Source organism: Molothrus aeneus, chromosome 22, assembly GCF_037042795.1.
Source record: "Molothrus aeneus isolate 106 chromosome 22, BPBGC_Maene_1.0, whole genome shotgun sequence".
Lineage (NCBI taxonomy): Eukaryota > Metazoa > Chordata > Aves > Passeriformes > Icteridae > Molothrus > Molothrus aeneus.
This window is the reverse complement of record NC_089667.1, coordinates 4,864,964-4,889,214: the sequence shown is the minus strand read 5'-3', so window position 1 is coordinate 4,889,214 and position 24,251 is coordinate 4,864,964. Positions and strand designations below refer to the sequence as shown.

The 24,251-nt window shown below is 46.5% G+C and overlaps 2 long non-coding RNA genes across 2 annotated transcripts; both read right to left on the bottom strand.

The window, feature by feature from the left end:
* Nucleotides 1–10,045: 10,045 nt before the first annotated feature.
* Nucleotides 10,046–12,591, bottom strand: LOC136565647 (uncharacterized). The gene is made up of 4 exons (XR_010784892.1): nt 12,511–12,591; nt 11,792–12,002; nt 11,494–11,619; nt 10,046–11,174 (listed from the first exon to the last, which is right to left on the bottom strand). It is a non-coding gene; the product is annotated as an uncharacterized lncRNA (long non-coding RNA).
* A 1,501-nt stretch (nt 12,592–14,092) lies between these two features.
* LOC136565646 (uncharacterized) lies at nt 14,093–21,888 on the bottom strand. Its single transcript, XR_010784891.1, has 2 exons — nt 21,646–21,888; nt 14,093–14,626 (listed from the first exon to the last, which is right to left on the bottom strand). It is a non-coding gene; the product is annotated as an uncharacterized lncRNA (long non-coding RNA).
* Nucleotides 21,889–24,251: the final 2,363 nt, after the last annotated feature.

The following is a 24,251-nucleotide window of genomic DNA, read 5'->3' as shown; positions in this document are numbered from 1 at the left end:
TCGAGCGACAGATTAACTCTGAGGGGGGGGAGACGGGGACTGGCGGGGGGAGAGGGAGCACAGGAGGAGGAGGAGGAAGGAGAGAGCAAGGAGGGGGAGAGGGGGGGCTGCATTACAGGCAATTAAAATTACTGTAATCTGCGCTCGCCCTGTGTGTCTGGCTTGCAGTTGCAGCTAGAATTTGTCAATAAGCTTCCAGCTCTGTTTTCCTCACCGTTCTCTTTGTTCCAGGGATGTTTGGGGGGGTGGTGGGAAAAGAAAAAGCTTTAAAAAAGTACTTTTCAGGGCACTCACCTTTACCAGCAGCGCCCCCGGTTGCTCCCAGTCCCACCCGGCTGGGAGCTGAGGGTGGGGATGCAACGCTCATTTCATTTTGTCCAAAGGTCCAAACCTTCAGTGTGAACAGCGCTTGGAAAAAGGATTTTGTACTCCTGGCTCGCATCTTCAGGTCTCATTAGGCTGAACAGGATCCCCTCAGCCCGAGAATTCCCCAAGGATTTACCCCAATGGCTTCACCTGGCCCTGGGAAAATCTCCCTGGAGTCCTCACCTCAGCCGCCTGATTCTTGATCAGAGCCATCCCCACGGGAATTGGTTTTGTCTCACAGGGACAAAGTTGGGGACATTCAGGCCAAGGTTGGAAGCAGAAGAGCTCAAGAGGGGGCAGTTCACCAACTCCAACCTGGCATCAAATCTAAACACCAGGATCTGGGCTTGGTTCAGCTTGGCTTTATGGAGATGAGCTAAAATTCTCTCCTTTGTACCCATAAATTCCAATCAAACAGAATCAACACACACACACACACACACACACACACACATACAAGCCTTGGGTTTATAAAAAAATCCCCAAACTGCCAAGTTTTAGCTGTAGATGCACGATGTAAATGGCTTCACAAACTCGAAATATTCCCAGCTGAGCCACTGATTTATTCTGGAATTGTAGAATTATGGGATGTCCTGAGTTGGGAGGGTGGCACAGGGATCCTCAAACCCCACCTTGTCCCAAAGATCCTGGGGAAAGAACCTCTTCCAAACACCCAAGAAAACCTGATCAGATTAAACACCAGGATGGCTGGGTCTGGGCTCTGTGGAGATGAGCTAAAATTCTCTCCTTTGTACCCATAAATTCCAATCAAACAGAATCAACACACACACACACACTCAAGCCTTGGGGTTTATTAAAAATACCCAAACTGCCAAGTTTAAGCTGTAGATGCTGGGTGTAAATGGCTTCACAAACTCAAAATATTCCCAGCTGAGCCAAAAACTCTGCCTGCCCAAGCCCCAGGAACTAAACCTGTAGCAAATTTCCTCAGTTCTGTAACCTGAGCCCTCACAATATTCGTGTTTCACCCTCTTCCATTCCCTCCAGAGATTTTTACAGATGTCTTCTCTCCCTAACCTCCTGGGTTCGCAGATTAAACTTCACTCCTGCAGTTTGGTGGAAGAGCTGTTGATAAAATAAACCTCCTGTAATTTCTCTGCAGCCCCTCAGGCAAAACTCCCCGTGATCCTTGTGTGGTGTGGGTGAATCATTAGTGCTCCTGCACCTCAGAAATCGGCATTTCTGCCAAGTTGGAAGATGAGGAAACCACCACAGAGAGAAATCTGCCTGAGTCAGAGCCTTTGAAGAGTCCACGGGACTCTCTCCTCCTCCTTCAGCTTGGGCCAGGCTTTAACAGCACTTGAAAAAAGGACTTTGGATTCCTGGCTCACAACCTCAGGTCTCATTAGGCCAAATTTCTTCTCAGTGAGCTTTGTCTGAAAACACTGATTTAAAACGTATTTAATTCAATTAAAAAAGAATGCAAAGCAATAAATGTTGCCTAACCAAAATTACTCCACCTTTGCACAGGAAAATTACGCTCTGAGCGTGTCAGTCATAGAGATGACATGTTCTGGAAATAAAAATTCATAACCCATGCATGTTTTTACATGGGCAAGTCAGTTACCTGATTTTTAAGGTATCTAAAGGAAGAGATCATCCCTCCTTTTTCTCCACAGTCTAATGGGTTATAAAAGAATGACTTAATTTTTTTGGCATCTTGACCGCCTTTGAATATTTTCCATGGAAGAAGTGATTTTTCTCAATATCATCACTTCTGTGATTGGCTTTTTTGCCGTGGCAAGCCCAGGACGCTTCAGTTGTGCTGATTTATTTTTGCCTGGCTGTCACCCCAGGCCCGTGTCTGCGTGGCACCAAGGAGAGGAGCCCCTGCTAGCTCTGGCAGCAGCAGCCTCATTCCACGCGGACTAATTAGCTCTGGGTGTTTTGGGAGGGAATGTGGCAATTCACACATTCACACAAAGTTTTGGAGCTGGATCATCTCCACGTTCCAGCGGAGCTCCTGCACAGGTAGCAGGAAGCCAACACTTTGGTTTTTTGGGGTTGAAGGAATGATCTGGCTGCTCCTCCAGTCTCCATCCAAGCAAGTGGTCACCAGGGCAATTACAAACCTGTCTTTATTGCCAGCTGTTTCCAAACCCTGCATTTGGAAGTTGGCTTATTCCTCCTTTTCCACTCAGTTTTTGAGAGGCAGCAGGAATCCGCGCTACAATTTGTCACCAGCTGCATTTACAACATGTGAAGGTGTTACTCCCGATGATCTGGTAACCCCCAAATTGGTTTTGTCCAATGCAAAAAGGGGCTTTATTAAGGGATTTGTTGTATTTAGGGTTTTTTTAAATTTCCTTTTTCTATTATTTCCATTTTTTGTTTTCTATTTCCCTTTTCTATCCTCTCTGCATTCTCCTGTTTGTGCATTGTGAGAAAGGAAGAAAATGAGTTCTGCTTTATTTGAGTGGCTAAAAATCAGGAGATTTGGGTAACATATTAAACTCCAGCCTTTCTGCAGCTACCACACATCAATTCTACTTTTCCCCATCGTGTAGCACAGGTGCCTTTCACCATTTGGGAAACGCTCCTTGAACCCTTGGGTAATGCTCTGTTCAACCTTGGGAAATGCTCCTTGAAACTTTGGAAATGCACCTTGAAACTTTGGTAAATGCTCCCTTAAACTTTTGGAAATGCTCCTTAAACCTTGGGAAGTGCTCCTTGGAACTTTGGGAAATGTTCCTTGAAACTTTAGAAATGCTCCCTTAAACCTTGGGAAATGCTCCTTAAACCTTTGGAAATGCTCCTTAAACCTTGGGAAGTGCTCCTTGGAACTTTGGAAATGCTCCTTGGAACTTTAAAAAAATGCTCCTTGAAACTTTGGGAAATGCTCCCTTAAACATTGGGAAATGCTCCTCAATACCTTGGGAAATGCTCCTTAAACCTTTGGAAATGCTCCTTGAAACTTTGGAAATGCTCCCTTAAACCTTGGGAAATGCTCCTTGAAACTTTGGGCAGCCTTTCTATCCGCTTTGGTCATTGAAAGCAATCCTGTTTAAAGAAATCATCAACGTATTAATAATTTTGACTAATTCCACGCTGCTTTTCTCACAGTTGGGTGAGGCAGTGTAGAGCACAGCCACCACGGTTATTTTAAATTTGGGGCTGAATTAAGGCCTCAGAGCTGTCTTAACCCCACCAGACCATCCTGATTTTTAATCTCCCACGTGTTAACTCAAGCTGAGGCTGAGTTACGGCTCCTTCCTATCCCTGATAAGCAGTGGCAGAGCAAAAGCTGGAGTTGACTCAGCCCTGCGCATCCATCAGCGGCGTGCCAGGCAGTTTCCAGTCCTGGAATCCTTATTAACAGTGGTGATGGAAGAGGCCCCTGGAAAAGAGCGGGGTTTTCAAACACCTCCACGGGGAGGTGACAGCTCAACAAATCACCTTTGGATTCGTGAGCTCAGCAGATTGTTCCTGGAAGCTGTTGAGAGAAAATAAATATGGAAAACCACAATGTCATTTTTAAGAGTCGCTTTTCAGAGCCTGACCACATTTTAAGTATCTGCTAAGTGATGTCCTTTCTCCTCCCCTGCTCCCGGCCAAAACCAATGTTGTATCAATCTCCTGACAAAGACAAGCTTGACGCTGGGGTTGCAGACACCAAAACAAATACCACCTACAGCCCTCGTGAGTCACACAACTCATGTGATTAAAAAAAAAAAAAAATATTAAAAAAAGAATTAAAGAAAGAACAGCTCAACTAATTGTTAATCTGTGAGACTCACAGAAAGGAAATAACTCAGCGAGGCTTTTCTCTTTGTGAATGACTCGGTGTTTGAGGGAGAGAGGATGAGTTATAAATGTGAAATAACTCAGCACATCTTTATATAATAAATGAATTTCGCTGGGCCCAAACCCACCCTGCATGGTCTGACCCCACGGGCAGCCCCTATAAGAAGCGCCTCTGGGGAAGTGCAAAGCTTCCTTTCATTTCCATGGGGTTGGATGGTCCTGCACTGAATCACAGAATCACAGAGTCACAGAATCACAGAGTCACAGAATCACAGAATTGCAGAATCCCAGAATCGTGAGGTTGGAAGAGACCTCCAAGATCATCGAGCCCAACCTGTGCCCTCACACCTCACCCAGACCACAGCACCCAGTGCCATGTCCAGTCTGTTTTTAAACACATCCAGAGATGGTGATTCCAGCACCTCCCTGGGAAGAGCATTCCAGTGCTTTATTGCTCTTTTGGTGAAAATTTTTTCCCAATATCCAACCTATCCTTTCCCTGCCATAGCTGGAGCCTGTGTGCTCTGGTTCTGTCAGAGACCAACCCCACCTGTCTGCACCTCCCTTCAGGAAGGTGCAGAGAGCAATAAGGGCACCTCTGAGCCTCCTCTTCTCCAGGCTGAACAGCCCCAGTTCCTTCAAACGTTCCTCACAGGGTTCGTGTTCCCAACCCCTCTCCAGCCTTGCTGCCCTCAGCTGGGCAGGTGAACCAGATCCATCCCTGGGTTAATGATCCAGCACAGCTTCCAGACCCCAGCCTGCTGCCTTTGGGAAGCCCTGGGTGCTGGCAGGAGAAGCTTTGATGTCTTTGCACCTGTCTGTCCTCCTGTGCTGCTTCCTCCTCGTGGAGATCCCTTGGCTCAGCAAACTTCTCCAAGCGTCCTTCCTGAAATCTGCCTCAGGGATGAACAGAATGTTTAGTAAGGACTGGGGAAAACTGGTTCTTTTGGAGAGAAAGATAATGCTAAGCTTGTATCCATGGCATCTGGGTTTTCTGGTTATGGGTACATTAAAATGTATTTAAATACTGGTATTAAATGAGAGCTTCTTGCTCTGAGTGCAGTTGTCCAATAAATTATTTCAGAAATGGCTTCAGACTTTTGCAATAATCGGTTTCTGGCAAGCAACAGGACTCTTAAAAGAACCACTTTATCATTCTGAGGAGATCATAAATGGGAGTTAACTCCTAGATACGGTCGTTTGCAAAACCATCAGAGGTAATAACAAAACATGAGCCACTTCTAAATGGACTGCAGAGGAGGAAAAAACCTGTCACCAACCCTCAGCAGGCCAGCAAATGCAGGCAAAATGTATTGTACCCTGCAGCCCAGCAGATCCCCTCTCTGTCAGCTGCAGCTGGCACAAGAGAGTTTTTCTCTTTGAGAAGAATGCCAGAGCTGTCTGGTGGGCATCATCTCCAGTGGGCACTGAGAACTCTGTGATCCCAGCTCTGCTTCTCCCTTTGATGCCATTTTCAACTTTCGCTTTCAGCCTTCTGTTCTCTCCAACAAAAGAACAAACAAGTCTCTCAGATTTTTATTTTTATTTTTTTTTTCCCCCCAATAAAAGCCATTGCTCATCAACCCTGAACCACTTTCTGCAGATTCTTCACAGGAGCACAGAGCCAGGAGGGATTTTCTCCTGCTCGGGGTGGCTGAGGGGCAGGTTGGTTACTCATGCACCATATCCCAAACGATGTCACTGCTGACTCATGGTGACACAGGCATGGTGAAAATACGGGAATTCTCACTCTCAGATCTCAAATCTCTGCTCTCTGTGACCAGGGACAGGACCAGCATGGTGAGAATATGGGAATTCTCACTCTTTGAGGGCCCTCAAATCTCTGCTCTCCCTGACCAGGGACAGGACCTGAGGGAATGGCTGGGAGGGGTATCAGGGGATTTTTAGCTCAGTTGGGAATATTTTGAGTTTATGAGGCCATTTACACCCAGCATCTACAGCTTAAACTTGGCAGTTTGGGTATTTTTTATAAACCACAAGGCTTTTGTGTGTGTGTGTGTGTGTGTGTGTTGATTCTGTTTGATTGGAATTTATGGGTACAAAGGAGAGAATTTTAGCTCATCTCCACAGAGCCCAGACCCAGCCATCCTGGTGTTTAATCTGATCGGGTTTTCTTGGGTGTTTGGAAGAGGTTCTTTCCCCAGAGGCTGGTGGGGCACTGACCGTCCCCAGGGAATGGGGAAGGAGCCGCCAGAGCTCCAGGAGCTTTGGGACAAGGTGGGGTTTGATGATCCCTGTGCGTCCCTCCCAACTCAGGACATCCTATAATTCTACAATTCCAGAATAAATCAGTGCCCAGCAAAATGATGAGCCAAAACGAGCCAGTTACCCATGGAAACACACGAAAACCACCCCTCAGACACTCTGGATTTGGGGACTCCTGATGGAGAGCTGGAGGCCTCGAGCTGACAGAGGAACCCAAATATTTGGAGTATGACAAGAAGCAGCTTTGCCAATTTCACTTATCTGTTTTCATAACAGTTGGAGAGGCTCCTGCATCTCCAGTGGGGAGTGGGTGGGGGGTTAGGAGAGCTGCCACACTTTGATAAGTAGGGCACTCCGTTATGAAAGATTAAGGCCAGAGATGTGGATGCAGCTGAGTGTAAATGAGACTCCCAAGAGTGAAGATCAAAGTTGGGAGGGAAACCATAGTAAAGCATGAAAACCAAACTTCCTGCCAGGAACTGAAGCATGAAAGGGCCGTGGTGACTTTCAGCTGAAGGCCTCGCTGAAAGCTTTTGGGGGGAGGTCTCTGTGCCAAGGTTGGATGGTCCTCACTGGAAGCAGAAGGGAAAAGAGGGGTTCCTGCATGTCCCATGAGAAGAATCAATTCTGCAGGCTGGGGAATGGTGCTAACAAAGCCAGACAAGATACAGCTTTGATATTTCTTGGCATTTTTCTCCTACAAATATGAAGACCACAAGACTTTAAAAAAAGCCCAGAGGGTTCTTGTCTGTGTGTAGTCATGTAAACCACTGCTCATCAGAGAGGCTTTCTGGCCAAGGAATTAAAGCTGTTTCCTTCCTGGCCCCATTTGTTAAAGATTTTGTCTCTGCTGTTTCAGTACATCATAACTGGCTGGGACTTCACAGGATGGGAGAGGGGAAATCTCTTCCACAACAAGGTGATAGCCATGAACACTCATCTGGTGCAGGAAAAGAAGGTGCACTGGCCTCAATTCCATACTCCCTTTATCACAGGAACTCTGCACATGTTGCTACCTTGGCCAATTCCCTCACTCTCTGAATGACTTCATGTGAAATTTCGGGTAAATCATTCAATTTCCCTGTGCCTGCAAAAGAGGAGGAGTTTAAATAATGACTGTACTTACCCTATAAACTGCAACTCAGCCATTAGATCCATCTCATCTGAGCATCTGATAATCTCTTGCTGCTTCCCACATTGTGAGCATCAAGTTTGTGGAAATGTGGCCTGGAAGGAGCAGGAATGAGGTCTGTGCTGGTGCTCAGGTCAGAGGAGCAATAAAAGGAACACGGAGGAGCTGCTTTGGCAACGGTGCTTCTCACTTCCAGATCCCAGCCTCCTTTAATTAACTTTTCTAAAGTATGTGAGGAAAGAAGGGAGGAACACTGAGCTCTTCTCGTGTGCTCTGACTGCAGCAGAGCTTCTCTCCAAGGCTATTTTCAGCAGCTGCTGCTCATTGCAGCTCCCAGTGGAGGGGGATTAGGGGTGGCATCTCCCACTGAATGTGCCAGCGCTGCTGCCTGCACCACCACGTCTCAATTTGGGGTTAAAAAGGACGGTTTAAGGTGCTTGCTGAGCAGCCCTGGGCAGCTGTAGGTGAGGGAGCTCTGCCCTCCTTTGGATTTGACCTGTTCCATGCCCAGGGACAGTGGCCTGCTCCTTCCCTTTCACAGGGTTTATGGTGGGAGACAGAGCCTTGCTGGTTTATTTTCCCCCTTCCCCACATTTTTCTCCTTCAGTTTTCCATTCCACCCTCATCATATCTCTCATCAGGTCTCTCCCTCCCTCGATCTCCCTTTCACACTGGGCACAAGTGAGGTGTGAAGTTCCCCATCCCTCCACCCCAGCTCTGCCCATCCCCAGCCTGTCCCAACCCCAGGGGCCTCCCCCTGGTCACCGGAACCCTGCAGCAATAAATTGGGCAGAACTGGCCAGGGCTGAAGTGCACAGCAGTGGAGAGCAGGGGATGTGCCTGGCTCTGCAGGAGCTAAACCACAAAATTCGCAATTCCTGGGCTGGAGCTGAGTAAAGGCTCTGGGTTCTCAGCCAGGGAGCTGGGTCAGGCTCAGTTCTGTGCTGCTGCATTTCCAGCCCACTTTAGCTGTGAGCAGAGCCACAGCCTCCTCACACCTTCCCCTCTGGCAGCAGGGCCAATCTCTGGGATGAATCCCCATCCACAGCCCACCTGATTTTACTTCCATCACTTTTCCCCAGTGCTCTCCCTCCTCCCATCCCTGCAGAAAGCAGTTCCTGACTGGGAGCCCAGCATCCAGCACCTTCCAGGAGAGCAGGAATATTTATATCAGCTGGGGATTGAACCAGATTATGTTTAGCTTTAGTCCCCTCTTTCAGAAACAATAATGTTTAATGTGAATAATCCTTTTATGTTCATACATCTTGTATAAATATCTGAAACATGTAGAAAACCAAGGAGAGGAGGGAATTCATTAAGGTGGTCAAGGGGAATGTCGCTCTGAGGAACAAAGGGGCTGCTTAGGAGAGTTAAAATTGGTTTATCCCATTACTTTTTCTTTAGAAAGAAACCAGGGGAAACTAAATCTAAGGAAATTTTTCTGAACAATGGTGGGTATTAGTTGGTGGAAGCATATTCCTGAGGAGCTCATGGGAGCATTAGTGTGTTAGTTCAGCTGCCCTAAAATATGCATGATAGTTTTTCTTCCGTGTTTTACTGCAAAATTCCTGATCAGGCAGGTCCAAAGTCTGGAATCAATAGTAATTTTTCAATAGAGTTCCATGGATTTACAGGCAGGCCCCATGTGCTCATTATTTAAAATAAATGAAGGGAAGAAATAGTGAATCAAAATGTGACAGGAGCAGCAATTTTTGGAAAATCCCCCTAAGTTTAAAGAGACCTTCCAGCCAATTTTTTAAAGACAAAACAGAGCATGCATTGAATTTTCAGCTCAATGACATCATGTCACCCTGATTTCATCTGGTCCCCGCATGTTCCTGGTGGAGTGTAACTCGATGCAGCTCCATCCAGCCCGTGGCACGCTGTGATTTATTACAATTTAAATGATAAAGCACCCAAGAATGTTCAGGCAATTGGATTAGCCCATTGACTGAATGTGCAGACAGCTATTTTTAGGGAAGAGGTGTCAGTTTGTGCAATATTAGATGGCCTGGTCTGGTTTTTACTGAGGGGGGCAGGGGAATTTCCCTTCTCTCGTGGTTCTGATGTTACCTCTGTGCTCTGCTCTTTTCAAGTGAAGATCTGGATGTCACAAGATTTTATTCATCAAAGGTGAGACCAAGTCCTTGACACCCTCTGCTGAGTCTCCTGAGAGAGACAGAGGCTGGCAGGACAAACCAAGCCCAAACTTTGCCTGCAGTCTAAAGAGATTTAAACTCGGATTTTGGTGTCCCAATATTCTGCAGGGATGGGTCAGCGATGACAATTTATGAGGAGCAGGACTGGAACACATGCAAGCCTCTGGATGCCAAGTTCTTGATTCACACCATCCCATCCTCATAAATCATCAGGTGGATCCTCCAAGCTGGAAGCTGCTGGACCCACAGCTCCAGACAGACAGACAGGAAGTGGGGAAAAAAAAAGATGCTCCTGTCTTTTGTTTGACAAATATTTTAGGATAAGGCACCGAGCCAAAGCAAAAATAACCCTGAAACTGGAATAATTCATGAATAACGTGGCACAACAATGAAAGGCTCGCGTTAGAGCACTGGATTCTTTAATTCAGCCAAGAGGAGAAAGTGCTAAAATCAACACAAAGGGATCCCATTAGGAGATGAAAGGCTCGTTGCAATCCCTTTGGTTTACTCAGCTGGGTCACTTTAGGAGCACTGAGTGCTCAGGTGTGGCCTAATTCTCCTTCTCTTGTGTTCCTAAGCGGGGCAGGGGCTGAGGGCGTGTTTAGGTGGGAAGGGAATTCGAGATGTGTATTTGGAAGGACGGCATTAACATTCTGGCCATCCTACACCGAACTGCTTCAATCCCTCGCGACAAAATCAGGCAAAGGGCCCCAATGGCTCCAAAATTTTGTTTCTTGACAGCAAACTCTTCATTTCACATGAAAGCACCGGCAGCTTCTGGGAAACAGGTTAAACCTGGTTCCAAACTTCCTCTTGATATGGACAAAAAATGCCCAGGGCTGGGCTGATCCCAGCAGGAACGAGACCTCCTGGGGCTGAGCCTTGGCTCAGCGCTTTAACATCGGATCTTAGGGTCCCTGGGTCACGGCGATGCCTGGCGCAATGCTGACAATGAATCAGGGTCGGCTCGGGAAAGAATCCCTCCCGGGGCATGCGTGGCTTCTGCATCCACCAGAGCCCAGCCCTTGGAAGGCTCTGAAGGCAGCAGAAAGGGAGAAAAAGCCAAAATTCAGAAAGAGATTCATTTAAAAATAGAAAGGAGCAGGTTCGAGCGCTCATTCTTTTAAAAATCTCTATTTTTGCATCTCCTCTAGTAGTAAATAGAGGACAATTCTGGCGCAATTCTGACAATGAATTAGGGTCGGCTCGGGAAAGAATCCCTCCCAGGGCATGCGTGGCTTCTGAATCCACCAAAGCCCAGCCCTTGGAAGGCTCTGAAGGCAGCAGAAAGGGAGAAAAAGCCAAAATTCAGGGGGAAAAAAATCATTTAAAAATAGAAAAGAGCAGGTTTAAGTGCTCATTCTTTGAAACGTCTCTATTTTTGCATCTCCTCCAGTAGTAAAAATGTTTTGGGTTTATGGAGGCACCGCCAATGCTGAGGATTTCAGGGATTAATGACTTTGATATTGCTAATTGTGCCAGAGCTGTTACCTTTGTCTTCTGTTTTAGCAGCGAGCAGGGAGAAGCTGAAAGGAAAGGATATGAAAGGATATTCGGGCCCATGTGATGTAAAAATAGGAGCAGGCTGCTATCAAAACCAGAAATTCCCTCATGGAATTTCCCTCCTGGTTAATCCCCCAGGTGCAGCTTCCAAACCCCTCTGGGCTGGGCTTTTCTGGGCCTCCTGGCGAGATTTAAATGAAATATAAAATTATAAAAATTATGTAAAAATATAAAAATCTATTAAAATATATAATATATTAGATATATGTATAATATATATATAAAAATATATAAAATATATAAAAATAAATTAAAAATCTATATTAAAAATATTAAAATTACCTTGAAGGTAATTCTGCAGTCAGTGGTGGAGATGGAGCTGTGAAGTGCAGGGATCCCAAAAGAGCCAGTGCTTCCCATGGCAAACCCTGTGCTTTATTCCAGGGAATTCCCTGCTGCTGTATTTATCTACAATGAGGCAGAATTTAATGACAGAGGAAAATATGTGCAGAGTGAGGGGTTTATCATGATCTATTTGAAACAACAAATAAATTAGGAAGCAGGACTTTCACAGCTTTTGAGTCCTGAGGTCAAAACAACCTGAGCACCTCGAGAAGTCCCTGATGAAGCCAAGATTTACCTGTGCAATTTCTTTTCTGTGTGACTGACGTGAGTTAACGGAGGAAAGTCTTCCCTGAAAGCTGCGCCAAATGCAGCACACTCAGCTCCAAACACCCAAAAACTGCTTGAAGGGTGGGAGCCAACAACTTTCAGTGCGCTCAGGGCACAGCTTCATCCCCCCACCGCATCACCTACGCTGGAGGTGTCTTCACAGGCACAGATGGGAAAGGCTGCAAAGGAAATATTTGAAAAGTGAGGGTGCATTAGGGGAGTGATTGCAGCAGGGTGATTTATAGCTGCAGTAATGGGCTGGGTCTCAGCGAGCTGAAATCCAATTATCAGCCCTGCCATCTCAGGCAAAATGCTTAAGCCAAACTTTCTCATCAGGGCTTTTAGGTTTGGGTTGGTTTTCAGAGGTGCTCAGCACTTCCTCACCCCACGAAAATAATAACAGTAATATCCCTGGCCTTCTGCAAAGCAAACCCTCAGGCTCCCCTCCCCTGTCCAGGAGGAGAAAATGGATTAAAAAACCCCTAAAAGAACCCATTAAATCAGATTATATTTGATACTACACTGCTTGATAAATATTTTCAATAGCTGGGTTGAAAATCAATAATCTTACTCCATGTTATCAGGAAAATCAAAGTGAGGAAAAGAGGTTAAAAGTGGCAAAAATGAGGGATGGGATTCCCTTCCTGTGTGGATCAGGGTCAGGATCAGGAACATTTCCATACCCACCTCACAAAGGCACCTGTGAGAGGTAACTGAGGCCTCTGCAGAAAGGGGCTGGAGCTCCACAGATGAAGCTGCTGTGGAAGGGCTGCAGCAATATTATTATTATTATTATTATTATTATTATTATTATTATTATTATTATTATTATTATTATTATTATTATTATTATTATTATTATTATTAGATATATGATGTATAATATATGATATATTATATGTTATATATTATTGATAATATATAATATATAATATATGATATATGATATATTATATATTATCTATAATATATAATGAGGGGCCATCACATGTGAACAAAACACACTCAGATATTTCTAAGATCTTGATTTCTTAGCTATGTTTTACAACAATGTGCTGTTTTCCAGCAGCCTCATCCATCCCAACCTGGAGAGGAATTCAGAATATTTCGTCTTTTTTTTTTTTTTTTTAATTATTCCTGAGATGACAACATTTTTTGTTTCTTTTCGGGGTATTGAAACCAAAAATGAGATTTCTTTTTTTTTTTTTTCAAAAATAAGAAGGGGAGGTTTCACACAGCACGTGCTAAAGGAACAAAACTTCTCCCTCGACATCTGTCCCTGAACAACAGAGGAGACCTTGGTTTCATATCTCAGCTGAAGAGATAAATGTGGAAACACCTCCCCCCTGTCCCAGCGCAGTGTCAGGGACTGGGACAGATCCCTCAGGACAGAGAACTGCTGGAGGCTCTGCTTTTGCCACTGGAGTCTCCTCTCCCTCCCATCTCCCAGAGAATTCACAGATCCTCCACACAACGGAGAGAGGCTGTGCTTTGGTGGGCTGGAATCTGGGGAAAATTCCTCCTAAAATGTCCCAAAATAGAGGCTGGGGAACAGGAGCAATTTATTGATTGATTGATTGATTGATTGATTTGCCTTTTCAGTGCCAGCTCGTGTGCCATGGCTTAAGGAAAAGGAGAATTTGCCTGCCTGAGGAATATGGGGCCTTCAGCTCCTTGTTGAATACTTTTAGCAATTGAACCAAAATGTTGTGTTTCTTCTGGGCTTTGATCACTGTTTTTAAGCTGTCTGTTCATATATTCCTAAAGGAATTGGATGCTGATGTAAGGACACCAAGAAGGACACCACTAATTCAAAACCAGGGCTTCCCTCCTGCTACAATTCTGCAGCAGCATCTTCCAAAATCCACATTATCCCCCAAAACTACACACAGAAGGTCAGGCCATGAGAAAAAGAGCAAAGGGGGATGAAGGAGAACAGGAATTCTACCAAAGCTGTGCTGTTATCTCTGAATTATCCATCAAACGGGGGAGAGAAAAAAAATCCAGATTTCAGGATTTTTTTTTCCCTATTTGGGCCTTCAGCAGGGAGATGCAACAAGCAGATGGTGGTGGAGCGAAAACACAATTCAAAGAAAAGGCAGATTTGGTGTGTGAGGTGCTCCTCGAGCCCACCAACCCTGTTCCCAAGCATCCAAACCCCAGCAGGAACCAGCCCCAAGCCCTCCGTGCAGGGCAGGAGTTGCCCTGCAAGCCCTGGTGGGAAGGGGAGAAAGGGGTGAGCAAAAGAGACAAACACACGTCAAGGAACTGATTGACAGAGGTGCCATTTACTGGATTCCTCGTGGAAAACCAAGTTCTTTGCATGTTCAGACATGATACAAGCACACCAAAGCCAAAGCAAAGTCCAGTGATGAATTTGTGATCCTTCCCACACCTCGTGGGCTGTTCTGGAGGAGCTGGAATCCAGGTGGGTGCGACTTTATCCACAAAGGAGTTGGCGCACTGGGAGGACTCTTCTCAATCCTCAGCATTTCTGACGCTTCCCAGCATTTCTTGCAGAATCCACCCTCCAAGTGAAGCCACCAGCAGGGCAGTCAGGTGAGAAGGGGGCACCAGGCGCAGCTTCCAGGGCAAGTTCAGCTTCTTGAGGCAGCCAGAGGGAGCAGTTTGGAGGCTTCTCTCAGGGGCTGAGCTTCTCCTCCTTGCCCTTCTGTCCACCTTCCAGAGGGATGCAACAGCACAGAGCACCGGGGCTGGGTCAGGGTTGGTGCTTGGCAGGAGCAGCCATGGGATAAACTCAGTTTATTCAGCCAGAGCTCATCCACTCCTTGTCCCTCAGATCCTGCTGGTGAGGACAGCCCTGGCTGGAAGGGTGCACAGCAGAGCCCCTGCTCATCCTTCCATCCATCCCTCCCTCCCTCCCAGCCCCAAAAAAACCCAGACATTTCTATCAGATCCACCACCAGCCCACTGCTGAGACACCGCTGTAGGTGGAGCTCTGCGAGTCGAGGCAGCAAATAAAGGATTCTGGAAGTGTCAGACATTTCAGTCCAGGAGATTAGAGATTCATTGACTGCAGTGTGGGAAGCGCTGTTAAAGAAAAACAATTGCAAGCAGGCTCACCAAGGAAAGCAGAGATTCCTCTTTCGTCCTGGAAATTATACATATTTTTTTAAAATTGGTTGGAATGCCCTCATGTATTTCAAACACAGTGCCAGAGCATTGGGTGAGAACGACAGAAAAACAGAAGAGAAAAAATGAATCCCTTGTTCACAGAAGTACCATGGGTTTCATTGTTACATGTGGGGTACACCAGAGGGGCTCCTGGCATGTCAGAACCTCATTCCCAACCAGGAAATTTCCAGAGAGGAAGAATTTGTGCTTAAAGAACAGCAGCCCTGCAAACCAGGAGACAGAAATATTTTGGTGTGCTTTGCTTCCTTGCCCAAAGCACTTTTGGGTGCCTTTGCCCCTCCTATTCCTTCCTTTTACCTTCTACAAGTGAGTCTCCACCTCTTTTTGGGCAGGGAAAAATCCATTTCCATGTTCTTTCAGGGGAGCTTGGAGGTTTTTCCCCTCCATGCATAACAATAATCCCAAACTGTCAGATCTCACCCCACTGCAGCACTCGTGTGGGTACCCATGGAGTGAAAAGCACCAAAACTGTAACACAGGAGGAAAATTCAGTCTGGGCCCAGGGTAAAAACCAGAATTATTGCTGAATCCCAGACTGATGCACGGCCCCTTCTGTTATTTAAAGCAGGAGATTTTTAACTGGCTGGAAAAGTCAAATTTTCAGGCATTCCTTTGTTTGGCAGAGGGAAAAGGAACCCCAAATACATCAACCACAGAGGCAGAGAATGGGAGTTTGCAAATGCCCCTCGTGAACTTGGGGATGCATTCAGATCAAAGGATATGAGCAATGAGGTATTCTGAATAACACAGAGAGATATTCTGAGCAATATCTGAATAACACAGAGAGATATTCTGAGCAATACCTGATGCCCCTAATTACTGGGAACGTGCCTCGCTGCGTTTTCCAGGATGGATCAATGCCCTGCAGGTCCTTGCCCACGGATCTGTGGATTGCCAACCTGGATTGAGCTCAGGAGCATCAGCAGCTGCTGATTCCAGGTAAAAAACTCATGAATCCAGAGGAAAAATGTATTTTCATGGCATGAGAGTTGTAGCCATCCTACTGAAGACCTAAAACAACTCCACAGATGACGATGGAGCTTTTCCCAGTTTGGTTTTGGCCTTGGAATGAGAGCCCAGGTTAAACCAGAGACCCCAAACCTCCTCTGAACTTGGCCACATGTTTCTCAATGCCCAAAAAAAAAGCTGGAACCAGCCAATCCAGAACCCAAATTAACTCTATAAAAAGGTCTTGGACTCCAGCAGCTCCAAATGCCAGCCCCATGCAATGAACCCAAGAGAGGCTCCTGGCTGAAAATTTGATTTTTTAAAAGGATCCCTCGTAACAGATCTGGCTTCTCCTCTGCTATTGACTAATATTGAAAATTCCAGCTATGCATATTCATTTCCTCTAAATACCTGATCCCCTTCCATGGAAAATATTATCCTGAGGAAGAGCCCAATTAAATTGTGCAACTCCTTGGTGTTACAGTATCAGGTGGGGAAGCAGCAGCAATGCTGGAAAACACAGGATCTTGGGGAAACCCCACGTGTTATTAGGTTTGATGAGATCCATTTTCTTGATGGCTTCTGAAAGATCTCCGTGCTAATTAGCTAAGAATACCACTGAATTATTTAATTATCTCTACTTTTGTGCCATGAAATATGTTGTCATATCACACTCTGTCTTGCCGTTGCTCTTCATAGTTAATGATGCCTTTGGAGTTGCTGATTTCCTTTGTTCTCCCTCTGCAAGTGGTTTTTGGTGGTGCTGGGGAAGGAGGGGAGAGCGCACAGGGGAGGCCAAGGCAAAAAAATCTCAGGTTTTAAAGAAATTTTGATGTGTGGGAAAATCTTTTACACATGCTCAGCTCCAGCTCCATGTGCCTGTCTCAAAGCTATATATTTATTGCTAATCCAACCAGGAATTCTTTCCAGAGGGGGAAAAAAAAAGAGGGAGAAAACACCATTTAAAAAAAAAAATTAAAAAATAAAAAATCGGTGAGGAAAGCTTTTTTTTTTTTTTTTTAGCAAGGAAGAGGTAAATTATGATAATTACTCTGACTGGTAGGGTCCTTAAGCATTACTAATTAGCATTTATTGCCTGGATTATTGAAACAATGTGTGTGTTCCCAAGAGTGAGGAAGAACTGGGATGCTCTTTCCTTGGGAGCCCTGGGAAAAGGGCAGGGCAGCAGGAATGCGGCACAGTTGGCACCGAGGCTCCTCTCCAGCCTCGTGCAGAGCTGGAATTGTACCTTTGGGAAACCCACGCCTTGAACTCCTCAACCCTGCCTGCCTTCCCCCCGAGCTCCTCGCGGAGAAGGGAGCGAAATTTAGGGCGGAAAAAGGAGGAAAAATAAAATTCAGAACGGTTCGGAGGTGCGGATGAAGGTGGGGTTCATGCTCTGGGAGTTGCAGGGTCTCCTGTTATTGCGGGGATTGCGCACAAACCTCCTATGAACAAGAATTTCATTGCTCTAAAAGCGCTGAGGCACGGCCAAGCACTTCCTTAAAGGGTTAAAAAATCCAACAAAAAATAGGAATATAGTGGTATTTCCAACTGGCTCTGTGAAGAGCTTGCAATCAGATTTCGGCACAAACTGCATTTTAATATCGAGCATTTCTAATGTGATTTGGGTTCGGAATCAGAAATCGATCAGGAATTAATCAATCATCTAATCAGCACTGGCCACTGCTCAGCATCTCAACTGCAATTTGCTATCTGGCCCAATAAATCCTTAAGTACCTTGGAAATGATTCAGGGAAGAAAGGCAGTAAAAGTATTCTCCTTTTTTCTCCTTTTTTTTTTTTCCTTTTTCTTTTTTTTTTTTTTTTTTTTCTGTTTTGTAGCTGCAGCACTGTGCAACTTTAGGTCCTGTTAAACCCCTGGAAATAAAAGAGCAACAATGGAAAACTGCAGAATGCCTCGGACCTTTTATTTTTACCTTTTCCTGCCACCAAACCCCTCTGCCTTTCAACTTGGGAGAGCAAGTTCCAACTCGGCCACAACGAGGTCAAAGTCACCGAGCTCAAAGCTCCACTTGCTGCTCAGACAGAACTCCCAGACACAGAGTTTTGCAAAAGTTACAAGATATATATACAATTTTTAAATAACTATATTTAAAAAAAAAAAATCCCACACCTCATTTGCTTCTCTTTCTCCTTCTTAATTATTTGCATCACATATTGCACAGAATATTTAGCAATGCTTTATATTAAATATGGTGGCAGCATATTGGATATACTTTTAATTGAAACTTGGTCCAGCCTGGTGGTTTTTATTTTAGTATTATTAGTCTTATTGAAAATTAGTCTTATTGATAAAGATCTTTAATTCTTAATAAGCTTCATTTATTCTATTTATTGATTAAATTAATGCCTAATATTTATTTTCTCTTCTATTTTCCTTGTAAGAGAAAAAAAAATCGTCTTTTCGTCCACAGATTCAGGGTTTTTTTAATAATGAAAACATAAAATAATGAAAACTGACGAAATTATTATCAGAAAAACTCTGTGACACTAAGAGAAGAAAGCCACAAAAATTAAACCCCGAGTGCAATATCCCTCCTTTTGTCTGCAGAAGGTAAAAATCGCTGCAGGAATCGTTCAGGATCGAGTTCTGTCTGCTCGAACAGAAGCGATTCCGGCCGGCGATTTCTGATTTACTGAGTTTGACCAGCGCTGACATTTCTGCAGCTCCGGGGCACGGCCGTGGCTGAAATCGCCCTGAACCTGCCCGGAATTTCTGTGCCCGGAATTCTGGAGCGGGAAGCAGCGAAAGGAGAAGGGTTGGGAGGGGGGGGACGGGACCGTTCTATTCCCTCCTTTTCTCCTCTCCTTTCCCCCTGGAAAATCACCCTGGGGGGGGTGGCAGCGCAAAATTCTCTCTGCCCTCTTATTTTCCATCTTATTTTCCATCTTATTTTCCATCTTGTTTTCCATCCCTTCCTCTCATTTATTTCTAATTTTTTTTTTTTTGGGGGGGGGCAGCTCTGCGCGCTCCCGCCGCGCCCGCGGCCGCTCTGTCCCTTTAAACTGATGCCTCCGGGCCAGTCCAGACTGGGAGCGACTGGAGCTGCTCCCAGTCGCGCTGCGCGCAGGGGCGCGGAGCCTCCGCGGGCTCCGTCCTCCCCCTTTTCCCCCCCATTCCCCTCCCCGCCCATTGTTTTGCCGCAGCCCCGCGCAACCCCCGCCCCGCACCGCGCAAAAACCAGCGCGGACACAATAGCGACCCCCGGGGAGGGGACAACGGGGACATCGCGGGGGGTTCCCAACGCGGGGACCCCCCCGAGAAGCGCGGGATGCGCGGGGATGCGCGGGGATGCGCGGGGGACCCATCCCAGCCTCGCAGACAAAGCGCTGCCCCATTCCCTCCTGGCGGAGCGGGGAAAAAATTGAGATTAAAAGCATCGGGAAAGGGTAAAAAGAAGCCCGGAAAAGCGAATTTTTGCGGGTGTGGTAATGGCCGGACAAAGGTGCGGGGCTCCAGCGCTCCCGGTTGCGATTTACGCCAGGTAACAGAAAATAAATGCGGTTACCAAGCAGGTAGCAGCAAATAAATGCGTCTCGCTTTGGGATTAAACAACATTTGGAATAATATGGAAAATCAGAAGGACGAGGCTTTCTTGGCGTTTTTTTTTCCGGAGGTAAAACGCTCAGTGTAATTACAGTGGCAAGAAAAAGCAGCTAAAATTCATTTAAAAAAAAAAATCAAAATCAAACAAGCAACCTTTTCCAGTTCAATAACTGTTAAACAACAGGAACCAGCAAACATATCCTAAAGCTCTCAAATACCAAAATGTTACACCGTCAATTCATTTTTGGTGCATCGTTTTAAGTTCAAGCATTTGCATTCAAATATCAAACAGGAATTCGGTGCCATAACAAGGTACAGTAGCTTCATTATAAATTGCCTTGCAGAACAGAGATAAGAAATACAGTTCCAACCATAATTAATTTTACAGCAACATAAAAAAAAATCTAATAAAGAAAAAACAGCAGCAGCAGGAAACATTTTGGACATTTCTGATTCATCATTTACATATCATATTGCCCGGAAAAGCAGCAAAGCTGGAAGTTCTAGAAAAGGACTCAAAGAAAACTTCAGCATTTCTTTTTACTTCCCGACCATTAATACATGCAACCATTTTATTCTGCACTTTATTTTCCCAACCTATAAAACCCAACCCCGTCTCCTGCCTTTTTTAAATTTTTATTAATTTTTTTCTCTCTCCTTTTTTTTTTTTTAATTTTTTTTTATCCTTTTTTTTTTCTTTTTTTCCCCCCCCCTTTGGTGTGTCCATAGAGCACATTTCCAAGATTAATCGTTCAGTTTTAAACTTGGAAGCATGAGGCATGCTGGGATTTCAGCTGAGGTCAAGCACCAATGTACCGAGCTGTTACTGTTACGCTCTCAGGGTACTCTGTGTTGCTCTCAAGAAGGAGGGGGGGGGGGTGGAAAGGCAAAAAAGAAAAAAAAATATAAATAAAATCAAAATTCAGATGCTCTATGCAGTGGCCTGCAGCAAAAAAAAAAAAAACAACCCCAAAATCTCCCTGTTTTACCACAGGCGTGCTATTAATATTCCTCCATATTGGAATATCTGTATTTATGGTTTTATTTGCTTCTATTAATGAATAGGTCTGAGGATCGCCATGCACACCTCAAGAACTGTATTTACATGCATCCGTATCATGTATATCTTATCTACACACGCATATATAATAATCACCCTGTGTGTACACACATACACCCCCATATCTGGATCAGCTGGAAAATTATCTCGTGAATATATACACACACATTAAAAAGGAAAAAAAAAATATATTACAAGAAAAATCTCAGCGGTACGAACGCTGATTTTAATTTGATTTTTATACAGAAAATGGCCATAACCACCGCCCTACATCAGCCGATGGAGGCTAAGGAGGAGAAATAGACTTATTTTTCCTTAAAAGGTCTCTAAACACTATTGTATGTGTGTGTATACGGCTCTAAATATCCACACCCGCGCTCACACATATACACATAGAGAGAGGATATATTTCTAAAATAAAATAAAGATGTCAAAGCACAACTCACAGCTCCCAAGAGCCTAACCCGTGGATTTAAAAGCTAAACATCACAAGTTAGGGTCTCAGGGATTGAGAGGGGCGCAACAAACTAGTCCTTGCAAAAAAAAATAAAAAAAATTAAAAAAAATACCAAAACCAACGGGGATCAAAAAATAAGAATCATTTAAAAAAAAAGATCAAAAGGAGAAAGAGGAAAAGAATAGCAGGCAAGTTCAATTCATGGCTCAAGATTACAAAACAGGACACACAGGTGGAAGGAAAGAGCTTCTCTAAGGACCCTCTGTCGAGAGAATACATTCCATTTTTAATCGTTTATACAAAAAAATAATAATAATAATAATAATAATAATAATGACATGGCGCGGCAGGTTCCTTACAGCTCCCAACAAGGTCGCTTGCGACAAATACACGAAAAGTCTCCGCATTTAAATAACGAAGAGGAAGTTTGGGGCAGTGACGGAATTATTTTCATTGTTTCAACGAGAAGGAATGCAGAAATAAGAGCAGGAATCCGCAGGCTCGCTCCCGGCCCCTGGCACAAAGCGTGCAGCAGCAGCAGCAGCAGCAAGGCGCTGCCTCCCCGCCCCCTCCGCCAGCCCCGGGGATGGAGAAGAACCCCGAGCAGCCACAAAAGCAGGTAGGAACTCACCGTTCGGAAGCGGGGGAGGCTCCGGTCGGCGGCGGCGGGAAGGGCCGGGGGGGCCGGGGCAGTGCCCGCACCAGGCTGGGTGCCCGGCGGGGTTTGACACCCGAGCGGGTGCGAGCGTGCGGTGTGTGCGCAGCCAGGGAGGGAGGGAGCGGCCGAGGGAGGGCGGGTGTGTGCAGCTGGGCAAGCCGCTTGCATTTTTAAAACATCTCTTTCTTTTTTTTTTTTTTTTTTTTTTCTTCCCTCTCTCTCTCTCTCTCTCTGTCTCCCTATTTTTTTTTTTTTTGGAGGTTAAAAAAAATAAAAAAAATTAAAAATAAAGAGGCGGTGAGGTGGTGGTGGTGGTGGGGGGGGGTTGGTTGGGGTTGGGGTTAGGGGGGTGGGGGGAGGAAAGGAAAAGGAACCGAATTCCTCCGCAGCTCCTCTCGCCCGCCGCCCTCCGCGCTGCCCGGCAATGCCGCTGCCGCCGCTGCTGTTGTTATTATTATTATGATGAAGAGACGGGGCTGGGGGGCTGCGGGAGCCGGGGCCAGCCCGGTGCCGGAGCGAGCCCCAGACTGTCAGCGGGGAGGAGGAGGAGGAGGAGGAGGAGGAGGAGGTGGAGGAGGAGGAGGAGGAGGAGGGAGGAAGGGCGCGGGCAGCAGCGCCGCAGCCCCGGCCGCCCTCCCCTGCCAGCCGCCGGCCGGGGCTTCAAAGGAAAACCTGGAGAAAAAGCCGCTCGCCGGGAGAGGAGGGTGCACACACAGCACACGGCACACACGCACACAAAGGGACTCCATCCTGCACCGACTCCTCTCTCCGAGCACCTTGTGCACCCCCAGCCAATGGAAATTTACGCCGGCCATAACCCAGAGCAGGATTTCGTCCCCAGCTTGCCACCTCCTTCCCTCCGCGCTTCTCCCCCTTCCCTCCCTCCCTCCCTCCCTCCCTTTCCTCCCTCTCTCCCCCCCCCTCCACCCCCCCGCCCAAATAAATAATACGGATCCGCACCCTCCACCCAGCTCTGGAACCGCTTCAGGCCCAGCGACATAAGCGGGGAGAAGCCGAAACGTTCCGGAGGGCCCGAGGTTAAAAATGCAAAATATCCGGCGCTGCCGAAGGCAGCTCCCCCCCGGCCCCGGCCCCGCCGCCGCCCGGCCGGGGGCAGCGGTAACAGGCACCATTACGGAACCATCATCATCATCATCATCATTCACTCCGTCCTTTTCTCACCTCAGGAGTCTGAGCCCATTCACCAAAGTCCTTCCTCGTCCAGGAGCTCAAATATTTTCTTTTTTTTTTTCCTGTTTTTTTTTTTTTTTCCTCCTTCTGGATCAGCCAGTCCCGACATCATTAAACTATAGTCCTCCTCTTCCTCCTCCTTCCTTCTCCCCCTCTCTGTCTCCCCCTCTCTCTCTCTCTCTCTCTCTCTTTTTTTTTTTTATTTCAAAAAGGGGGAGTGGGGGGGTGGCTGGGGGGTGTGGGGGGGAAGCAGACATAGCTGCATGAAGTGGCTGCCTTTTCGAAAGCACATTTAATCTTTCCTGGCTCCCCTAGGCTTCGATGAATTAGAAGGGAAAGGAGAGGAGAGGGGGAAAGAAAAAATCCAGGCAAGGGAGGCTGTTGAGGGACAGCAAGCATCAGGCTCAAATCAACGACCAGATGAAAATGTACTAGACCACACTGCCCCCTCTCTTCCTCTCGCTCTGTCTCCTTCCCTCTCACACACTCTCACTCCTGGAAAGCTTCAGTGTCTGGTTACAGACTCTTTTGGATCCTTCCCCCCGCTCCCCACCCTCGCCCTTTGCCAACTATCCTAGAGATTCCTTGCATGCCTACTTAAATCTTTAACAGAATAAGGACCCGGCTCCCCCCCGCACGCTCTCACACTCTCACACACTCCACTGCCGGTCACCCTTTCCCAATAATCCCTTAAGCCGCCGGGAGAAACCCTCCGGCGCATCCCCTCCGCATCCCCGGCCCCGCCGCATCCCCGCCGGGTACCAGCCCCGGGACCCCGCTCGCCGCCGCCTTCCCGAGGGGGTGCAGGGGGCTGAAAGGGGGAGCAGAGGGGCTGCAGCCTCGCATCCCCGCGGCTGGCGGTGGATTTGAAAACAATAAAATCCAGCGCTGGCTCCGGCGGGTGCCCCCCGCTCCCCCCCGTCCGCAGCCGCCCGTGGAAATCGCACGCCCCACGTCTGCAGTGAGGCAGGCAGACTGCCTGGCTCATGCCCGTGATGACTTTAGAGCTGACAACCTCCTCTCCTCGACCCCCCCTTCCCCTCCACACCCACCCCTGCGCTCAATGGCAGCGCTGCTGCCTCTCGCACCAGACTATATTTGCAATATGTGCTAATTTACCAGCTATATGCCCTTGGATTTTAAAATGAACTCATCAGTCAATGTTTCTAGTAGCGATGCTCCCTCTCTCTCCCTCTCACACACCCTCCGCTGCAGACATGTTACTCATTCTGCAAGCATTTCCTCCCCGAATGTCCGTCAGACGCATATACACTTCATTGATCAAACCAAATCCCCTGATAACAATAAATAATAATACAGACAGTTAACATCAGCGGGGAGTGGAGCGGGGGGGGCGCGGGGGGAGAGACAAAGATGACGACTAAATC